The following is a 21,650-nucleotide window of genomic DNA, read 5'->3' as shown; positions in this document are numbered from 1 at the left end:
CCTCTAATTGAGAGTACTGTAAAAAGATTCACAGCATTGTTCCTAATTCCACCGGGGACGCAAAGTGAGAGGCTAATTCAATCTCTAGGTCCTGACAAATGAGAAAACAGGTCAGAGAGGTGGTGTGACTTGTCGTGTATTTCCAGGCTTCCAGTGCGATTAAAGTAGCCTGCCTTCCCAGGGCGCCTGGGCAGGGCAGGCCATAATGGTGTGCCAAGAGGGGCGGGGGGAACACGCACACACGTCCTGTGCCGTGATAACACGTGGGCTCTCGGGAGGCTGTCCAGGAGATAATCCGCGTGGGAGGACTTGCCATGGTGTTCCAAAACCCATCTCCTCCTCAAAGAGTAAAGACATCCTGAGTTGCTTTCGTATTCCTGCAGGCAGATTGTTGCACTTGATTAAAAAAAGACAAAACAAAACCTTATTAGAGTGCCTCTCCGGTTATTATTCTACCCAAGCAACTTTAATTTGAACCCGTCCAGCTGACTCATTCCAGTCCTTGTTTACGTGGGCTTCTCAAAGCGATCGTTGCCCCCTGTTAAACCCGGCTGGTGCAGTGACGGTTTTTCTTTCATTCAGGGTTTCTGAGTGTTGGTTTGGCTGGAGTTAAGGGTAGGTCCCGAAAGGCCTCCAGTGTCAGGTGGAGACTTTGAGCTCTGATCTGTAGGCAGTGGGCGCCTCCTGGGGGATGCAGGAAAGCACAGACATGGATCCAGGGATCCTCCAGAGGGGTTGAGTGTGGTCCTCAGGAGACTCGTGTTGGAGAAAGAGCATGGATGACCCGGGGCTCATCAGCGCTGGGGCTGGTTTCAGACTCTACCTCTTAGTGCCTGTGTGACCTTGGGTGAGTCACTTCCCTTTATTTTCCCATCTCTAAAACGGAGTTACTGCTTCTGCCTCTTTGAATGGCTGCAGCAGGAAGGGTAAGTGCTGTCATGTTTCCAAATGTTTAGCATAGTGCCCGGGGCGTGGACACTGCATCCTTTCCCTTCCGTCCACCCGACCCTTTCGCTCACAGCTTTGTTAGGATGCGATACGTACTCCCCTGGACAATTACAGCTGACGAAGTAGATGGTTAAATCTCAGAATAAACCACCCAGGAACTAAGGAGAACCCCAGCAGAGGAGGGTAAGACCCTGGTAGGACAAGGAGACTTTTGGCAGGAAGAGAGGATAAAGGGCATTCCAGACGCAGAAAATGACGTGCCGGAAGGCAGACGGGGATACTTGCCAATATCTGCTTATCTCATCATAACTCCTTCCACTGCCACTGACAGGAAGACCCAACTCAGACTGGCTTGAGCGGAAAGAAACATCTTGGCTCACGTAACCAGCGGGCTCTCCTGGCTCCAGATCCCAAAGCCAGGCTCCGCATTTTGATTCTGTTTTCCCCGTCCTTCTCTAGCAGCCTCTCTCTATCAAGTGTCCAGGATGGCCAATAGTTCCAGGCTTCTTTCTCTGAGTTTTAATAAGCCTAGGAGCGTGTGCACCTCCTCCTGGCAGTTCCAAACTCAAGTCCTAGGCTTAGCTCCTCTCGGCTCAGCCCATCCTTTGCCCCACCCCAAACCAAGCATTGTGCATCCAAGCAGGTTTTGGCAAACTTTCTCTGTGCAGAGCCAAATGGTGAATATTTTAGGCTTTGCAGGCCATAGGATCTGTGTGGCATTTTCTTTGATTTTTTTTTTTTTTTACAACCTTTTAAATGTGTAAAATCCTTACAAAATAAGCCGTGAGCCATTATTCTGCCTGTGGACCATAGTTCGCTGCCTCGTATACAGCATTCTCATGGCAGGCCTGGAGACAGATGCTCAGGTCAGCTCCCCCAAACCAAATGGAGGCAGAGCTGGGGTGGAGTGGTTTCCCCTAAAGGGAAGGACCGCACTTGGTTACCAGGAAGAGATGCGGAGTGGGCAGTGGGCACCAGTGACAGCTACCACCCCGTGTCTGTGACAGGTGACCATTATGGCCCGGCGGTCTGGGAGGGTATATGTTAGCAGGTGTCGCTGCTGAGGCCACATTTATGAAGGGCCTTGAAGGCCAACCTAGGGATTCCAGCCGTAAGGGATCAAGAAGTGGCCTTAGAAGGTTTTTGAACAGGTGAGTAATGTATGGAAAGCAGCATTTTAGGAATATTCATCTCGTGGCAGCATCCAGGAGCAATTGGAAGGGAGAGAGACTGGCGATGAAATTGTGTTCCCGAAAGTCCCAGGACGAGAAAATGCACCTCTTCCATCAACCCCAAACTGTTTGACGTGCCGTGGTTCATGGGCAACTTGAGGCACATAAATATGTGCTTTAAAGTTTAAAAGTAAGAAGTGAGATGAATGGAGCCTCTGATGAGGCTTCCTCCAGCTCGTGCCGGAGAGTTGAGAAGCCCTAGAAATGATTTTCCACAGCTCCAGCCGTGATGAACAGTGCGGGGGCCCCTCTCCCTTTGTGTGACTTACCCCAGCTTCTGTGTCGGGCTTGATTGGAAGCAAAGTGCCCACACTGCCTTTCCTCCAGAGTACGGAATAGAGGCCAAATTTCGGAAAATAATTCTGAGTGATGGCTGACTCTGTCGAAGCGTTGATTGCTTTATAAATGGCATTCTCCTCTCTGCGCCCCCCCCCACCCCCTGCCACCACTGAAGTTTGGAGGCAGCGGCTTTTCAAATTACGCTTGAAAAGCAGCCTGATTTCCCCCAGGAATCATCTCCTAGATTAGGAGCTGTTCTACCTTTTCCGACAGTTTTACCCAGAGTACAAAGCCTGTCTGCAAAGGGCGAGGAGGGAGTGGTGCTGTCCTCCCTTCAAAGCCTTCAGCACAAACCATTTTTGAAAATGTCTCTCACTGCAGCCATCCCTCCCAGCGTCCGGGGCTGCCTGCTTTTGCAACAGGAAAGGGTTAAAAAGCACTGATGAATGGCTGCCTCCAGCCCCCACCCTTCCGCTTTCCCTCCTTATATAATTTGCCATTCTTTTTGCACAACAGCTCCTGGGTCTCAACCTGCTCTCTCAATCAGTACCCTCACGTCCTCAGCTTCCTCCCACACAAGCGGGCTCAGAAGTAAGGAAAGCACCTTTCAGAATCTCTGAGGCCGTTTCCAAGGGAGAAGACGTTGGTGGGGGGAGAGGTGGAGAGAAGTAGTAGAGAAGAGTCAGAAGTTTCTTCATGAAATAAAAATATTGCCTTCCCTAAGGCAGGGTGGGGAGTAGACAGACCTCAGTGCACCCCCTTCCCCTTCGCCCCATCTTTGTGTCCTTTCTCACCTCATGGAGCCCATCCAGTACTCTCACACATTCCACCCAGGACACTGCCCAGTTCCCTAGGAGAGGCCAGAGATTCTAATTGAACTGCGCTCCAGCTCACAGGTGACCTTGGGCACCCCCTCCCCCTCCCTGGGCCTCAGTGTCCCTGTCTGCTCCCTAAAGGGTTTGAACCAATCAGCCTCCAAGCATTGTTCCACCCCCTAAAACATCTGTGACTTGATAATAAAGTGTTGGCAAGTATGTGGGGAAACGGATATGTAAGGTGGCACAAGCTTTTTGGAGGTCAAAATTGGCAGTGTTAGCAAATCTGAATGTGTGTACCTTTCGACCGGCAATTCTGCTTCTAAGAATTTAATGCCCACACGTGTGCACAAAGATGTACATGCATAGGCAATTCACTGCAACATTGTGATTTACAGGAACTTGCAATACTGAATGTCCAGTATGTGCCAGGCATTATGCCTAATGCTTTACATTAATATCTCAAGAGACTGGGTGCAAAAGATAGGAAATAACCTAATCATAGAACATAAACATCCATCCAAAAGAGGCCAAAACATCCCGTGTACCTCCCCCCTCACAACACAGAAATTCTAGTGAACCATTGTACTGAAGAATGGTGCCTCCAAAGTGAAATGTTACTGTTAACTATTTTGTAAAAGCAAATATTAGAAATTGAAAAGAAGGTAGGAGAAGAGCTTGGGGAGGGAGGGACTGGTTAAATAAACTAGGGTACATCCCTGTAACAAAATGAATAAAACAGCAACAGCTATCAGAATTTAAAATGCACACACCCTTTGACTCAGCAGTCCTGCTCTTAGGAATTTCCTTGTCCATGTGCAAAAAGGATGAACAAAGTGTTCGTTGAAGCATTGTTTGCATAAATAAAAGGTTGGAAACAACCTAAAGGTCCATCCAGAGAAGCCCAGCTAAATAAGTTCCTTACCCACACTTGCCATGTGGTCTTTAAGAGGAAAGAGCTAGTTCTCTGTGTATATCTCCAAGGTACGTTATTAAAGAAAATGGCACGCAGAACAATGAAACTATTTGTGGGGGATGGGGGCACTTTATGTGTGGAATTTCTCTTAAAGAACACCCAAGTGGCAGCCTCCAGGAAGGATAACAGGATCAGTGCTGAAGATATCTTTTCACATTATGCCCTTTATACTCTTCACATTTTTAAACCATATACCTGTGTAACTTATTCACTCACAAAAATTTTTATTATTAAAATGTAAGACATTTGTGAGTCTACAGTTCTATGGTAAACTCACATTGTGGTGATAGGAGCCTAATGTCGTCGGGGTCTCCTCTTCTGTGCTTTGCATTTCCCAAGTGGAACCAGGGCTGGAGTTGGGAGGGGGCATTGCTTAATCCAAAAATGCAAAGGGATCTTGGAGAGGATCTCTTCAGGAGATGGCTGTGCACTGTGCAGGCAGCACCCCTGCCCCACCGTGGCTCCCGTGTGCATACAGGAAAACCATTTCCCATCTATGCCCTAGCTCGTCTGAGTCCCTTAGAACCCCAAGAGAAGCAGGTCGAGCATCAGAGCTTCTCGTGACTTCCCAGACAGAATTTAGGGCTCGTGCTCAGTGCTCTCAAGGCATTGCTGGATGCTCTGTGCCCTGCCACAGCTCTGTCCAGGGCTTGCAGCCTCCCCCCCCCCCCCGTTGAGGGGTTGCCTTCCTGACTGCATCTTCAGCACCTTGGACAGGGCTGTGGTTTGCGCCTTCCTCTCAACATTAGGATGCCCAAACTTTCCAATGCCAGGCCCCAAAACACCAAGTTAAAGACAAAGATAGGATTCAAACCTGAGACTGCTGACATCACATGATCAATTATATCAAGTTTGTGCAACAGGATCCAAAATCTGCAGAATGGAAACCAATTCAACAAGCATTTTTCAAGGCTTTCTATGTACCAGGCCCAGAGATAAAAAGACATAAATGCTGCCTCCTAGGGGCTTGGCTCAAAGTGCTAAACAAGACATGTCATGAGGAGGCAAGTATAAAGTCTGTATTAGGAGGAGGTCAGAAGCAACAGTTAAGAGCATGGTCTCTGGAGATGGACAGACTGGCTTTGAATTCTCACCCTGCTGCTTTGGGCAAGTCTCTTCATAACTCTAAGCATTGATTAAATGGGCATAAAAATATACCTCCCTGGGAGCATGATAAGGAACTGACTGATAAAGTGCTGGACTCAAGGCCTGGCCCCTGGGCAGCACTCTGTAGGAGCTGGTCATCATTATGAAGATGATGATACGTTAGAGGTAGAAATGGCAGCACAGAGGTTGAACTGAAAGGAAACTGGGAGGCTTCCTGGAGGAAAGGCCATCCAAGCTAGCTTTGCAGTATTTGCCTGTCAGACACAAAGGGAAAGACCCCTCTGGGTAGAGGAAACAGCATATACAGAGGCTTACGCAGCACATTCAGGGTGTTGCTCATGTCAGTGGGAGGTAGGAACCATAAAGAGTGAGGCTGGAGACAAGCATGAAGCTTTGGGAAGAGAGCCTGGTCTGTTCAATACCCCTGTAAAAATTAGTAATGGGAAACCACTAAAATGAAGGTTTCAGCAGGGGGAGCTCTCATGCCCTACCACTCAGTCAATTGCAGACCCAGAAGGAAGAAACACATTTGACCTCATGCAGACTTGACCTTGCAGGTGGATTCTACTCCACTACTCCAGTGGAGGAAGAGATTCTTTCCTTATCCCCCCAGCAACAGCTCCACCAGTGAGAAGCCAGCACACTTCAAACTTTCATTTTATTCCAATGGATTTTTAGTTCATAACAGCCTTTCTGGCTTGCCCCTTTTCTCCTTAAAAAAGTGTGCCTCTCCTTTGTTCCCAACTTGGCTATGGCTTTGCCACAACTTGTTTGTCCCAGATTGCAATTCTCTTTTATTCCCGAATAGATCCATCTTTTGCTGGTAAAAAAAAAAACTGGTAGTTTTAGTTTTCAGGTTAACACCCCAAAGGTGGGCCTGGGATCTACTGTCAGGGGACATCAAAAAGATGCCTGAGGGAGGCATTGGTAGCATTCCCCCGGGAGGTTGTTCTCTGGGGCTTTTCTGCAGGCCTCTGGTTGGGTGGAGGGCAGAGCTCACTCTTGCCATGCCACCCCCAAGCCCCTTGTCCCCCATTCCTGAAGCCTGTGGTGGGGGCAAAACAGTCCTGCCAGAAGCGAAGTGCACAGGCTCTGAAGGCAGACTGCCTTTGCCATTTACACACAGTTAGGGGTTCAAGGCAGGCCACCCCAAAATGGGCCACTTTGTCATGAACATTATTTTGAGTTAAAAGCAATAAAACCCCAGCAGATTCAGGAAAAGCTTTTTACCTTCTCCTCAACTGCCTGCTTATACTGGGAAGAGGGTTATTCACAGAGATTCCTTCTTACCTAAGAAACTTATTTCTATAACAGGACAACCTTTGTTTTCCAAACATCTCTCCTCATCTTCCTGCTAATGGTCTTTCTCTCCTTTGTATCCTCAGATCCCCTACTGCTCTCCTTAGCTCATATAAGCATCATATTGCTTCACTGTCTTCAGAATTTCCATGTGTGTGTGGACTCCTCATACATACACTATTAAAGTTTATTTTTGCCTGTTAATTTGTCTCATGTCAATCTGATTCTTTGCCCAGCTAGAAGAACCTTGAAGGTCAGAGGAAATCCTTCCCCCCCAACACCAGCCGTGCGATCTTTGACAAGTCAGTTTCTTCATCTGTAAGATGGAGATAATAATAATAATAGCTCCCCCAGTAGAATTTTTTTGAGGATTCAGTGATTTAATGCATGACAAGCACCGAGTACTGAAGCTAGTTGGCACTCGGACAAACATAACTGTTTCTTTTCTGCAGAGCTACCGGCCTCCTGGGAACATTAGGATGAGTAAGACCCGGGAATGGCAGACCCACCTGATGAAGCCTAAGATGGGCAGAGCACCCATTTCTTTTTCGAGGGTCAGAGATGGCTTCCTGAGGATATGGCTCAGCATGGGCAAGAGAAAAGGCCCCGGGCAAGAGCTGCTCCCCTCCAACTCTCAGTTTCCATACCTGCAAATGCAGGTAATAAGGGCTACCTTGTTGGTTTGGCTGTGAGGATTAAATGAGCCGATGCAAAGCAAGGGTGGGCCTGTGAGCACCCTCTAAGCATGGGCTGCTTGCTTATGAGGAAAGAAGAGCCTGCTTGTTAATAAGACCCTAAGAGTTCAAACCAGTGGGGCTGCTGGGTAGCTACTTCCTTAAAATAGACTCCCTCCTCCCATAGCCTTTCAGGGAGGATAATACCAAGGTATGAGCTGACATTCCTGACTACACAGCTCCCTCTAATCTTCACTACTAACCATGAGATTAAACATTGTGCCCATTGTACAGGGGCAGAACCCGAGCTCAGCTGAAGACACAGGCTCCTACTGTGAGAAAGGACTAGGGTCCTAGCCTAGGGTATCAACAACTTGTGAGCACCTGCTTTGCTGACATCTGGGAGGTCTGAACAAAAGAGGGGGTACAGCCCCTTGAATGTAGACTCCAGTGTGGGAGGCCAGACTTCCCTGAGAAACATTTTCATTTACTAATGGATTTAATGAGTGCAGAACTTCCTGTTTTAAACAAACAAGTGATTAGCATTGACTACAGAAGTGAAAATGGATCCTAATGAATTGCTAATTAGCCTCCTCCTCTTCCTGGGGTCTTTAGCTGGTAAATTCCCTCTCTGGCTACTGGGAGTCTTAGTCAGTCCGACTGGAATTCACTCATTTGTTGCTTCATTGTTTTATTCATTCATTAATTTTTTTTCATTCATCATGCATTTCTTGAGGATCTGCTGTGTGTTGCTGTGAACGAGACAAGCAAGATTCCTTCCTTACAGTCCAATGGGGAAGGCAGTATTAGCTAACCGTACAAACATATAATGATGCAATTATAGGTCAGGGAGCTGGGGCAAAGTGCAGCAGGAGGACTTGTTCTTGCCTTGGGGCAGGGGGTGGGGTGTCCCTCAGGGAAGGCTACTTACAGGACAGGTCTTTTGAGCAAAGACCTGAAGAGTAAGTAGAGGGGTACCTGGGTGGCTCAGTCAGTTAAACGTCTAACTTGATTTCAACTCAGGTCATAATCTTACTGTTAGTGAGTTCAAGCCCCCTATCAGGTTCTGCACTCACAGCCCAGAGCCTGCTTGGGATTCTCTCTCTCGCCCCCTCTCTGCCCCTAACTTGCTCGTGCTCTCTCTCTCTCTCTCTCAAAATAAATAAATGAACTTTAAAAATTAAAAAAAAAAAAAAGTAGGACTTAACTAAATGAAAGGAGAAAAGGAAGAGTAGATGAGTGTCTCAGACATCCAGAACAGTATATACAAAGGTCCTGTGGTGGGAGGAAGCAGGGTAAGTCTGAGTAAAAGGAAGAAGGTTGTGTGAGAAATGTATGGGAAACATATGGTTGTGTGTGTGTGTGTGTGTGTGTGTGTGTGTGAGAGAGAGAGAGAGAGAGAGAGAGAGAGAGAGAGAGAGAGAGAGAGGTGAGGCTAGGCTAGGGTTAAGGATGTTGATCTTCCTCCTTTGTAGCAGATGGTGCTGAGAGCCCAGCCCATATTCTGCGAGTCTTACCCCTTCAGTGTGCTCCAGCCAACTTCCAGCTGCCTCGTGTTTGCATCTCTTTGCCTGAGGACTTTACAGCTAAGGAAGCCCTTCTGTCTTAATACTTTGCAGGCCAGAAGTCCTGGTGAATTAACACCCTGGAAGCAGGCCTCAGCCAATGACTGAGGAAGCTGAGGCATAAAAACCACCACTCTCCAGCCTTTGGGCAGGATGATTTTGAGATGTGTGCTCTGTCTTGGCTCCCAGAGCTTCCCAGTAGGATGGAGCCCCACTTGCTCACAACGGTCACTTGTCTGACAGTGCACACTTTCCTTGTCTCACTTCCCCATTCCCCTGCTGGTGCTTCCTGGGATCACCCCCAGGCAAACTCCTTGCCCCCAGTGTTTTGGCCTAGCATTTGCTTCTGGAGGAACCCATGCTAAAACTTCTTTAAACAAGACACAGATATATTTCCTACACTTCTCTGTACTCTGGATGCCTGGATGCCTTCCTCTCTCTCAGTTGCTTCCCTCACAGAATCTGGGGCCATGGACCATAGTGGCCCAGCTGAGGTCTGCCTGGCATGATATATAGACCAGCCCTATCACCTGTCTCTTTCTTGGTACTCTGCCTCTGTTAACATGACCTGAGATGTCTTTCCTCTGGAACGATGCTATTTGATAGAACCTTCTTCAGTGATGGAAATATTCTCTATCTGTGCTATCCGTTATAGTAGCCATTAGTTATCTGTATCTATTGAACATTTAAAAAAAATTTTTTTTAACGTTTATTTATTTTTGAGACAGAGAGAGACAGAGCATGAACGGGGGAGGGGCAGAGAGAGAGGGAGACACAGAATCAGAAGCAGGCTCCAGGCTCTGAGCCGTCAGCCCAGAGCCCGATGTGGGGCTCGAACTCACAGAAGGCAAGATCATGACCTGAGCTGAAGTCAGACGCTTAACCTGAGCCACCCAGGCGCCCCTCTATTGAACATTTGAAATGTGACTGATACAGCTGAGGAGTTGAATGTTTTATTTAATGTATTCTATTTTATTAACTTCAAATAGATATATGTGGCGGGTGGTTACTGTCTCCGACACTCAGCTCTGAGACTTGCCTTACCCCCTGTAGGCTGCTAAGCTTCCTGGAGCCCAAACCTGATAGACTGTGAGAAGGGCAGCCAGGTGGACCCAGCTGTCTGCACTCAGTGCAGTGATAGGATCTGCCAGAGCTTCCTCAGGTAGGTCACCCAGGGCCCCAGGAAGGTTAGCGGTATGGGCCTCCAACGGATCCCATCATTAACTCCTCCCTTCTGCAAAGGCCCCATCCTTCAACTGCTTCCTACCCCCTGTACCTGGAGCAGACAGCCCTGAGGGAGGAGAACTAGGTGGCTGGCCTGGGGGCAGGGAGTTGGGCCTGGTGGTGCTGAATGAGACGCCTCTGCTATCCCCACCAGCCTGGCTTTCTTTTGTATAGTGAATTGAAAATTCCTCTGTAGAGTTGAGGAATAAACATGTTTTTCAAATAATACAGTGTACTGAGCCTGAAGTACCTAGAATTCAGGACAAAGTCAGGCTCGCAGTGGGGCCTGCTGGAAGTGATCCAGTATCTATCTTCCCGTTCCTCTGAGTACAGGAACGCTGCTATTCATCTAGGCACACAGCTGTCAGAATAAAGGCCATGTTTTCTGGTGTCCCTTGCAGCTAGATGCGGCCATGTGACTAAGTTCTGTCCCACGACAGGTAAACAGAAATGATCTTCATCGTCAAACAAGTGTCTTTTAAAGCGAGAGTGTGTACCCTTCTCACCCTTTTTCTCGTTCCTGCTGGCTGAAATGCATACCCAGTGCAGGGAGGTAGGGTGGCCCTCTTGAACTGTGATAAGAAGCCTGGCTGAAAGGGTGGTAGAACTCAGGGTAGAAATGCCAACTAGTTCAAAACAAGGGTTTTTGTGAAATTTAGGGAAGGAGAAAACAGGGCTCCAAAAAACTTCCTTTGGTTAAATAAGATGCAGTGGGTCTAAACTTTGACCCAGCCCTTACAAGCTGTTAATGTTTATCAGAGGCAAATCCATATTCATTTACAGAGTGTGTGCCATAAGCCAAGACCTGTGCTAGGCATTGGGGATGCAGCAGTAAACAGGACACTTAAGAGTCTGTGCCCTCACAGAGCTTCATTACCATTCCTGGCATTTTCCAGCTCAGTCTACATTCGCAAGTGTTTTTATAGTCACCTCCAGTCAAGATGGCATTGAGTCCGCGCTTTAAAAATAACCTGCTCCTCAGCCAGAACCCTCACACATTGTAGATGGGAATGCAAAATGGTGCAGCCACTTTGAAAAACAGTTTGGAAATTCCTTGTAAAGTTAAACATACACTTAGCTTGGTGCCCAGTAATCTCAGTCTTAGATAATTACCCAAGAGAAATGAGAACATGTCCACACAAAGACTTGTGTATGGATATACATGGAAGATTTGTATGTAATAGCCTCAAACTAGAAACAACCCAAATGTCCATCGATGAAAGGATGGATAAACAAATTGTGATAAATCCACACAACAAAATACTACTCAAAAGTACAAAGGAATGAAGTATTGGAATACAGGATATGGATACATCTCAGAATCACTATGTTTAGTGAGAGAAGCCAAACACAAGAGTATCTACTCTCTGATTCAATTTATGTGAAGTTGTAGGAAAGGCAAAACTATTCTACAGATAGAAAGCAGATCAGTGATAACCTGGGCTGGGGTTTTGGCAAGAGGATTGATAGCAAAGGTGTACAAGGGAAGTTTGCAGGGGCTGGTGATGAAAGTATTCTTTTCTTGATTGTAACAGTGATTACATGACTCTATTTATCAAAACTCATTGAATTTTTACACTTTACATTGATGCTTTTTTGGATATAAGTCATACGTCAATAATGATATAGGAAAAAATTAACCACACTGTCCATGAATTGCGGGGGGAAAAAACTTCTCTTTATACAATGCAATAATATATAAATTACATATATTTTGAAATAAATGAAATCACATAGCCATACTCACAAATATGGTAAACTCTTTGGAATGGAAAGGGATGAGAACTACAAAGTAAACGGAGGCCAAAGCCTCAGACCTGCCAGGCCCAGGGTCCAGAAGTGACAAGGAATTCCAGTCCTGCAGAGTAAATGGGGACCAAAAGGATTCTTGGAGAACTGGAGGTTTAGCATCAGACTCATTGCTTAAAACTGTATGTTAGGTAACAGGGGGGACAGATGTAGGTCTGGCGAGTGGGACCTGAGCTAAACCACCCCAACTCATTAACTTCATCTGTGACATCTCTGATAGCCCCCCAGACTGAGAATCCTGAGCCACCTTCAGGAAGCCTGGTTTGGGACTAGGGTCCCAAGAGTCTGGGTTTAGACAAGTACAGAAAAAGAAAATGGAGAGAAAAATTCCTCTTAAAAATAAGCCTGTGAAGAAACTGACACTGAGGCAGCCAGTAAGCTCAACTCGTTATGGATGGATTCACTTGTGATAAGTGCAAATAATAGAGCAATCTTGGAAGTGAGTTTAAGTTTAGGACTTTAAAAAAGGTAAAGGAAGGATTGATTTCCTTTCCTGTAAAAAGGAGAAAGTTATGAAGTAAAACAATTGTTGATGTGAAAAAGAAACAATGAGAAATACTAAAAATGAAAAGTATTATTGAAGTGAATTCAAATGGAATAAACTCTAAATCAAACACATTTGAAGAGATAGTTAGTGAATTGATAGATAGTCCTGAGTAATTCACGTAGATGGAGATAAAGAAATGGAAAATATGAAAGAGCCAGTTAAGACATGGTAAACCAGGGGCACCTGGGTGGCTCAGTCGGTTGAGTGTCCGACTTTGGCTCAGGTCATGATCTCACGGTTTGTGAGTTCGAGCCCTGCATTGGGCTCTGTGCTGACAGCTCAGAACCTGGAGTCTGCTTCAGATTCTGTGTCTCCCTTTCTGCCCCTACCCCGCATGCTCGCTCTCTCTCTCTCTCTCTCTCTGTCAAAAATAAGTAAACATTAAAAAATAAAAAAAGAAAGACATGGTAAACAGATTGAAAGTTTCCAACATATGTGTAATAGAAATTCGAGAAGGATAGAATAAAGGTTGTAATGGAGTTACAATATTTAAGATATGGTGGCTGAGAATATTTCAGAATCAGAAAGAAAGTCCTCAGGCAAAAAACACATACCAACAGTTAAAACAAGTTGGTAAAAAATATATCTCAACCAGAAAAATTGTAATGATAGAGCAGAATGTCAAAGATAAAGAGAAAAATCTTGAGTTACAAAAGAAATTGCCTGTGAAAGAATGCCAATTGAGCTGACAGAAGATTTCTCATCGATAGCAACAGATGACAGAGACAGAGAGTAATATCCTAAACATGCAGAGGGAAAGGCATAATCAACCTACCTCAATGCACAGCTAGATGAACACTGAGAAAGGAGAGCAAATGACAGACATTTTCAGCCTTTCATAGGTTAAGGTAGTTTACCACCCAAATCCTCATTGAAAAGATTAATAAAGTATGTATTTCAGCAAAACAGAAAGTGAAAGAAGAAAAACACTAGGTCAGAAATTGGTCAAATATATTGGTAAATCTAGTTAATTTCTGATCATATAAATATTAATTTTTATGAAAAATAGAGTAATTAAAATTCTAGACTATTACCAGGAAGATGGGGTGGGGGGGCAGTTCAATTAGTAATTACATTGTGTTAAAGGGGTTGTCTTGTCAAAAGGAAAATAGAGTTACTGAATAACTTTAAACTGTTAGGAAAATACATAGTTAAATAAGTATGTTAAAAAGTAAAATAAAACCACTAAAAGAAATGTGATTTATAGCCTTCAAATAAGTGGGGAGGAAAAGGGATGGGGTACTATTCGTCAAAAAGTCAAGAAAAAAAATTAAACTAATCACACATACTCTTCACCCCACCTCACCCACCAAAATCCCATGGTAATAGAAAACACACACAACACACACACAAAATAAGATGTAGAAAATAAATCCAAATAAATCAGTAATCACAATAAATGTAAGTGGACTAAACTTACCTATTAAAGACAGAGATTATCAAATGAATTTTTTTCTTTTAAAAATCAAAATCCGGCTAGAAGCTATGTATAAGAGATACTATACCTAAGACAATGACACAGAAATGTTCAAAACAGACAGAAAAAGATAGCCCAGGCAAATAATAACCAAAGACAATTGGTCTAACAATGTTAATATCAGGCAAATTAGAATGTAATGCAAAAAAGCACTACTAAGGATAAAGTGGGTCATTATATTTATGATGAAACCAAGAATCCCATCAAGAGGGTGAAAACTCATGAACATAACTCCTTCCCTAGAATTTGAATGGAATCCTATTGCAGCTACACTTATTCAAGGATTGATGGTTCATTAAACTGAATCTTTGTGCAGGCTTAAGTCCCTTAATGTGGAAAAAGATGAGAAATGAGGACAAAGGGAGATTAAAAAATAAGGTCGCTTAATAAATTATTAACCATAAAGCTATGGGCTAAATCAACATAACTGCAACTGGAACAATAAAGGTCTAGTACACCCTAAATCACTTGTGGTACATTTGCATATTACATTAGAACATTTATGTAACTGTAGCCTAGAAAATAGTCTTTATTAAAATGTGCCCACAGTTAACACTTTCAGAAACCAAACTCATGTGGCTCCAAATGCAACTCAGCAAGCCTAACCTCCTTCTCTTTGGGGCAGGAGTAGAGACAGTAAAAGGGCTGAGTTGTCGTTGAAGGAGATCTTGGAGGGTCAAGAAACCTAGGGCATTTGACAGAAATCGCATTTGATGACTTTGTAGACAAGAAAGATGAATGAGTTGGATGAGGCACAAGTAGGTAAATTTGTCTTGGGCCCCAAAGGGCAGCTGATTAATAGATGCTGTTAAGCAGGAGGAAAGTTCTTAATTATAGAGTTCTATAAGCCAGGCTCAAATCCTGGGTCTCTCATTCATTTACCAGCTAGGTGACCTTGGGAATTTTTTTCATTTCTCTGGGTATCAGTCTCTCCAGAGATTGCTGTCCATCTCAAGGATCAATGTGAGAATTAAATGAGATAACTCATTAAAACACTTGGCACATGACAAGTACTCAACAAGCGATACTTCCTATTCTGTAGGATAGGAGCCACATGTATGATACAAGTTTCAGAGTTTTGGTGACATAGAGTTCAATAGTATAGAACAGCAGTTTGTAATCTGGGCTGCAATAATAGGAGCATGCTCTTGATACTGAGGGAGGTGATAGTTCTGCTCTGCTTAACTAACACTAGTCAGACCCCCGTCTTGAGTAGTGATTTCATCTGGGGAAGCCATATTTTTATAGGGACCTAGACCAGTAGTTCTCAAACTGTGGTCCCCAAGACCAGCAGCATCATCACAGTGAGGGAATTTGTTAGAAAGGCAAATTATTGAGACTCACTCCAGTGTTTGCTGAATCGAAAACTCTCAGAGTGGGACCTAGAAATGTACGTTTTAACAAGCTAACGTTAACAAACATTAACATGATTCTGATGCATGCTAAAGTTTGGGAACTACTGACCTAGACAGACAGACATATTAAAAACATGTCTCTTGAGTCCATTGAAGGACCTGAAGATGTTCAGCCTCAAGGAGAAAAGATGTGATCAATCTAAATAAGGGTCAGATGGAAGAAGGAACTGGCTTGTTTCTCCATGTGACTCCAGTGATGGTTAGGATCAAGCATGGAAAACATGGGACAAAAATAACATGGTGGGTTGAAGAAACTGCTCTTGTCTTCAAGTAATTGACAACTGACCCAACTGGCCTAAACCATAAGGGATTTATTGGTTGATAATAGGAATCCAGAGGTAGGGAGGTTCTTGTCTAATTCACTCAATCCACTGCATCCTAAAAGACCTAGGCTTTTCACACCAGTTGCTTCTACATATCAAGTGGATCAGCTGCTCTCTGCATGGTTGCCCAATGGTAGGAGAAATTCCCAGCTCACATGTCCAGACGCTAGGGAGCAGAGGAAGAAAGTATGACTTCCTTGCGTCTCCTTTTAAGAAACCTTTCCCAAGAGGGGCTCCACTCTGCCTCCAGCAGATGTCCCCTCAAATTTCACGGTGCATGTAACACAACAGGTCACATGACCCTTCTTCAGCTAGTCCCCAGCCAGGATAATGGAATTGCCAGCCCTGGCTTAGACCAGGGTTTATCCACCTCTTCTGTGCCATGGACCTCTTTGGCAGTCTGGCAAAACCTATGGACCCCTTCTCAGAAGACTGTTTTTAACTGCATAAAATAAAATGATAGCATTACAAAGGAAACCAATTACACTGAAATACAGTTTCCAAAATATATTTTTGGAAATGTGTGATATAGGAATAAACTTGCTTCTTTATTAGTGCATTAAATAACAAATTCTAGCAGCAGATCTAATAACAACCATAATTTTGTAGTAGTGATGAGTGTGAACAGCGTTCTGAGACACTGTAATAACTTTTGTGATACGAAAATATTTGTGATTTCTCTTGGTGATAAAGTCACCAAGTTGCTGCCCACACTACTGTGGTTTGTTGCTTACATTCATAAGAGAAGGAAATGCTAAACTTCAGTTGGAGCTTAGTAAAAACAGAGATGTAGTGGTTGTTTTCCCCATGAAAGTTGGTGAATCCCAAGCGTATGATCCACGGATCCCTGATTGGGGTGATCTGTGGACTCCACACAAAGAGCCCCTAGCTTAGATTAAACAAGATTCACACGCTGGGGCTAGGAGCGGGCAAGTCTTCGCTGAGACAAATGGCCTAAAACAAGTGTGGATACCTAAGCTACATCAAGACAAAATCGAGCAACACAAGAAGTGGGAGTGGGGAGGGAGAGAGAGCTCAGTCACCGTGTGGTGTGCATAGCAGGATTCCCTCCATTTTATTTACTTTTGGTTCCTGGTTAATTTTTGAAAAATATTTATGTGCATATCAAGTTACAGATGCAACACTTGCCCGTTACAAATGTTCAGCCCACTGGGGTATGTTCCTTCTGTTCTACTCCTTAGAAGGGACCACAGCTCTCAGCTTGGGGGGTGTCTTTTCAGACAAGTCGCCGTGCACACAAGGCATCCCAACAGCTCACGAGCTAGCGTGTGTGAGCAGTTCAGGTTCCTGGGCCCTGCCCCCCTCCGCGTTGGTGAGTGAGAGCAGCTTCTGTGTGCCAAATGCGAAGTTCACCGAGTCCCCTTAAATTCTACCCCCCCCCCCCAATTTTTTGAGATTGTCAGGTTTGTTGAGGGAGAGCAGTTGGATAGACTCTCTCAGATTCAAAGTGTGTATTCATCTGTCTGGTGCTAGTATTTCCATGTTTTAAGGATTTCCCACACACTCTGAAACACCTTGAGTGTGCCAAGCAGTTCATAGAACCATATTTGGAGAATCATTACCTGCAACAGCAAATCATTAGAAATAACTTAGCCCTTAGGGTAATTGTGGTGCCTCCACGTGCTGGAATGCTCTTTCGGTTAGCAGCAAAAACGAGAGCTGGTAAGAAGCAAGGACTGTGACATGTGGTTAAGTGAAATAAACACCCACTTTTATGAAATGTATTATTATTATTTTCTTTCAGTTATGTGTGTCTGTTTCTTTAAAGGATCATATGGTGCAGTGTTTCTCAAACTATCCATTGGCCACCTCCATCAGAATCCTGTTGGACATAGATTCCCTGGGCTCCACTCTAGAACTACTGGGTCAGAATCTCCAGGGATAGAGCCCCCAAACCTGGGTTGCTCACAAGCTCCCCTGACTCAGATGCCCGGGTTTGGCCAAAGTGTGGGCCTCGGTAGGCAGCAGACCCCACTCATTTCCAGGGTCCCTGGTGGGGCTCTTGAGTCTCCCTCCCCTTTCCCTGGACCAGGCCTCCATCATCCTCTGCCCCAACCTGGTTCCTCATTCAGGTGCTGGGATGATTTTGGAACTGTGCCTGGACCTGTAGGTCGCTCATCACATAGCCGGGACTTGCCAGGACTAAGAACACAGTTCTGCCCTGAACCCGGAGGGCCAGCCCCTGGGTTGAAACTTCGACATGCTCTCACCTCCTAAAATGGGGCATCCCTGCCTCACACCCTGAATCCTGGGGTGAAGGACTAAGAATGGGGAGCAGATGCCTTGTTCTTGCTTTCAGTTATCCCATCTCCACCCTGCACAAGGTGGGTGCAGGGAAAGGGAAGCCCTGGACAGGATTAACAGGGGAGTCCTGAGAGGGGCATACATCAGGGCGGCCAGGCAGCCAGGGTAGGTGTGGTTTGGGCCAGAATTCAGAGCCTTGGAGACCAAGGGAGCTGGGGGCTAGAGATGCGAGAGTAAGGGAGCTGAGCAAGAGTATGGGAAGAAGTCCCTGGCCAGGAGTTTGCTCTCTTTCCCCATCATGAGACCCACCTACGGGCATTAGCTACTGATGTAGGCAGGGATCTGAGGCAAGAGGGGGCCTGGACATCTGAATTTATAAGAAGCACACCAGCCCCATTATTCTTATGGTGGTACCCAAAGGGGAACGTGGCCTGCAGCTAAGCTGCGGGTGTCCAGAGGTTTATCTGAGACTTGAGGACAGCACTAGGTACCTTTTAGAAACTTCTGTCCACCAGATGCTCTGAGGTCAGCACGACGGGGCTCTGGCTTCCACATAAGAATCACAGTAATGTTGGGGCGCCTGGGTGGCTCAGTCAGTTAAGCATCTGACTTCAGCTCAGGTCATGATCTCACAGTTTGTGGGTTCGAGCACCACAGTTTGTCGGGTTCTGTGCTGACAGCTCAGAGCCTGGAGTCTGCTTTGGATTCTGTGTCTCCCTCTGTCTCTGCCCCTCCTCCACTCGTGCTCTGTCTGTCTCTCTCTCAAAAATAAATAATAAACATTAAAATTTTTTTTAAAAAAGACTCACAGCAATATTAATAGGGAGTCAGAATTTCCTGGGTGTCTCCCACGGGCACCGTGCTGTATTTAGGAGCAGCTCCTTTCTTTCAACAGATTTATTGAGATATAATTCACACACCATACAGTTCAGCCACGTAAAGTATACAATTCAGTGGTGTTCAGTATCTTCGCAGAGCTGTGCATCCATCACCACAATCCCTTTTAGAATATTTCAGTCATCCCCAAAAGAACCCCCCTACCCATTAGCATTCACTTCCCGCTCTCCTCTCCCCCTAGCCCTGGCAACCACCAGGCTGCTTTCTGTCCCTGTGGATATTCCTGTTCTGGACATCTCGTATAAATGGAATCATCCAGTATGTGACCTTTTGTGTCTGGCTGCTTTCACTTAGAATAATATTTCCAAGGTTCATCTATTATGGAGCGTGTAGGATTCCTTTTTACTGCCAAATAATATTCCATTGTCTGGATATGCCACATCCTGTGTATCCATTCATCACTTGATGGGTATGTGGGTGGTTTCCACTTTTTGGCTATTATGCATAATGCTGCTGTGAGTATTCCCGCATACGTTTCTGTGCACGATACGTGTTTTCAGTTCTCTTGGGTATATACACGGGAGTGGAACTGCTGGGTCACAGAATAACTCTATGTTTAACATTCTGAGAAACTGCCTATTTTCCCAAGCTGCCGCATGACTTTATAATCCCGCCCGCGGAGTATGAGTGTTCGCCAACGCTTGTTATTATCTTTTTGATTCTCGTCATCAAAGTGTGTGCAAAGTGGTATCTCATGATTTCTATTTTAACCTCCTGGGAGCTTCCGAATTTCACAGAAGAGGAAACTGAGGCTCCGGGAGGTGAAGAGCCGTGCCCGAGGTCCTGAGGATGTCCAGCAAGGATGGATAGAGGCAGGATTCTAACCCAGGCACTCCTCTCCCCTGGGTTGCATTCCCAATGGAGCAAGAAAACTCCCTCCATGGAGGTGAGGGCCCCTCTGAAGGTGGGAGAGACTGGAGATGGGGCACACGCCCTAGGGGGTGTGTAAAATGAGATCCTGTAGAATCTCGGGATTTCCCACGGAAAGCCCTTTCACCAGTGTTTGGTGCAGCGTAGGGACTCAGAGTATTATCATTCTAGCACAAGTCTGTACCCCGCATACCTTTCCAGAGGAACGTGGGCTTGTCAGGGCCTGCCTCGCACTTTGGCGTTTCTGGAAGGGACCATATTTGTTGAAAAAGGCTGGCCGCTGATCTGACAGGACCACAGGCCATATAGACCATCCAGCGCAGGGATACCTGGATTCTGCAGCAGGCCCCCAGCCCTGCTTCATAGCCTGGCTTATTCATGTCCTTATCCAGTGAGCCAGCCAGCCAGCCTCCAACCCACCCTTTCCCACACTTGATTCTCTCCATCTCAAAACTGGGGATACACACTTCCCTTTGGGGCTGCTGTGGTGATCAGCACAGGGCCTGGGGCACATTCAGTGCTCAACCAAGCACTCTTAGGTCCCAGTCCCTGCCCTTGAGAGAGGGCTCACTCAGTCTGGCTGCAGGGGAGCTCGGGGACAGGCTCATGCCCCAGGCTCAGCGTGGGTGATGCCGGTGGTTCCTGTAGGTGCAGAGGAGGGACCAGCTGGCCGTGAGGGTTTCACCCGAAAGCCCCAGAAGGACACACCCTCAGGCAGAGAGATTCTCAGCAAGACTACGGCAGGTGGGACTCCTCTGGCATGAGCCAAGGGGAATCCAAGCCCGGGGCATGACAGGAGAGGTGGTGATGTTCAGCGGGGGTCCAGGTCTGGAAGAGCAGAGTTCAGCTACTGGGTGACCTTGGGCAAGCTACTTAACCTTTTGATGCTGTTTCCTCAACTGTAATATGGTGATGGCCACACCCACAGGAGCAAATGAGATCCCAAAACCTCTGACCCAGCAAACCCACCTGAGAATCTCATGCTCACGTACGCCAGGAGACCTGGGCGAGAATGCCCATGGCAGTGTTATTGATAAGAGCACCCAGGTGGGAACACAAATTTTTGTCAACAGTAGAATGGATAAATCAGTTGTGGGATATTCATGCAGTAAGAAAAATGGACAAATTACAGACACATGCAACACACAAATGATGCTCACAGAGCAGTACATGCAAGGGCAGAAATGATATGATTCCGTGCATATAGTTCTAAGTGAGAGACCAGACCCCCCTGTATTGCTTACGATGACATACATAAGGGCAGTAAAGCTATGAAAAGAACATGAAAAACGTGCCCAACTTAAAAGTCAGGGCGGTGGTTACTCTCTAAGAGGGAGGCAAGTGGGTATGATCAGGACCGGCTGGGCTGGGGGCTTCTGTTCTGGACTGCTGTGGTTTGGTAGGTGGTGGCTCGCTCGCATTTGCTTTATAATGTCTTTATTGACAAAACAGTGTAAACGTGTTTTATGCACTCTTCTGTATGTGTGATTGCCTCAAAATCTAAGAATAATTCAAGTGCCTGGTGACGGGACTGGAGCTGGACGAAGGCTGGCTTCCCTTGGCCCTCCCCTCGTGCCCCAGCCAGCTCACGTTCTGCGCTTGGGGGACAGAGAGCAGAAGCGAGAAGTTGCTGGCCAAGCCGTCCCCACCTGTGCCTCTCCTGCCGCACTGCTCCAGACACAAATGCCCCAGAAAGACACTGCCCGAGGGTTTGTTTTGTTTTTTTTAAACCGCTTTATTCAGGTTGGCTGGTTAGTCACGGATTGGATCATGTGTACAGGGTTACCCACACACACCCCCCGGGCAGAGCCCTCGGCCTCTCCCATATCCCAACTCCCGTCACTAAGGGGTGGCCAGAGGTTTGAGCCAGTTCCCAGGGGGTGTTGGGCCCAATAGAAATATTTACAAATCACCAGGGGGCGGGTGTC

The 21,650-nt window shown here is 46.0% G+C and overlaps 1 protein-coding gene across 1 annotated transcript in view; it reads left to right on the top strand.

The window, feature by feature from the left end:
* TTI1 (TELO2 interacting protein 1) overlaps positions 1-21,650 on the top strand; it is an 83,384-nt gene that overhangs the window by 47,071 nt on the left and 14,663 nt on the right. The gene's annotated exons all lie outside the window — the stretch shown is intronic.

This window comes from Panthera onca, chromosome A3 (genome assembly GCF_046562875.1).
Source record: "Panthera onca isolate mPanOnc1 chromosome A3, mPanOnc1 haplotype 2, whole genome shotgun sequence".
NCBI lineage: Eukaryota > Metazoa > Chordata > Mammalia > Carnivora > Felidae > Panthera > Panthera onca.
Note: the sequence above shows the minus strand (reverse complement) of the source record. Positions and strands in the feature narration are given on the sequence as shown.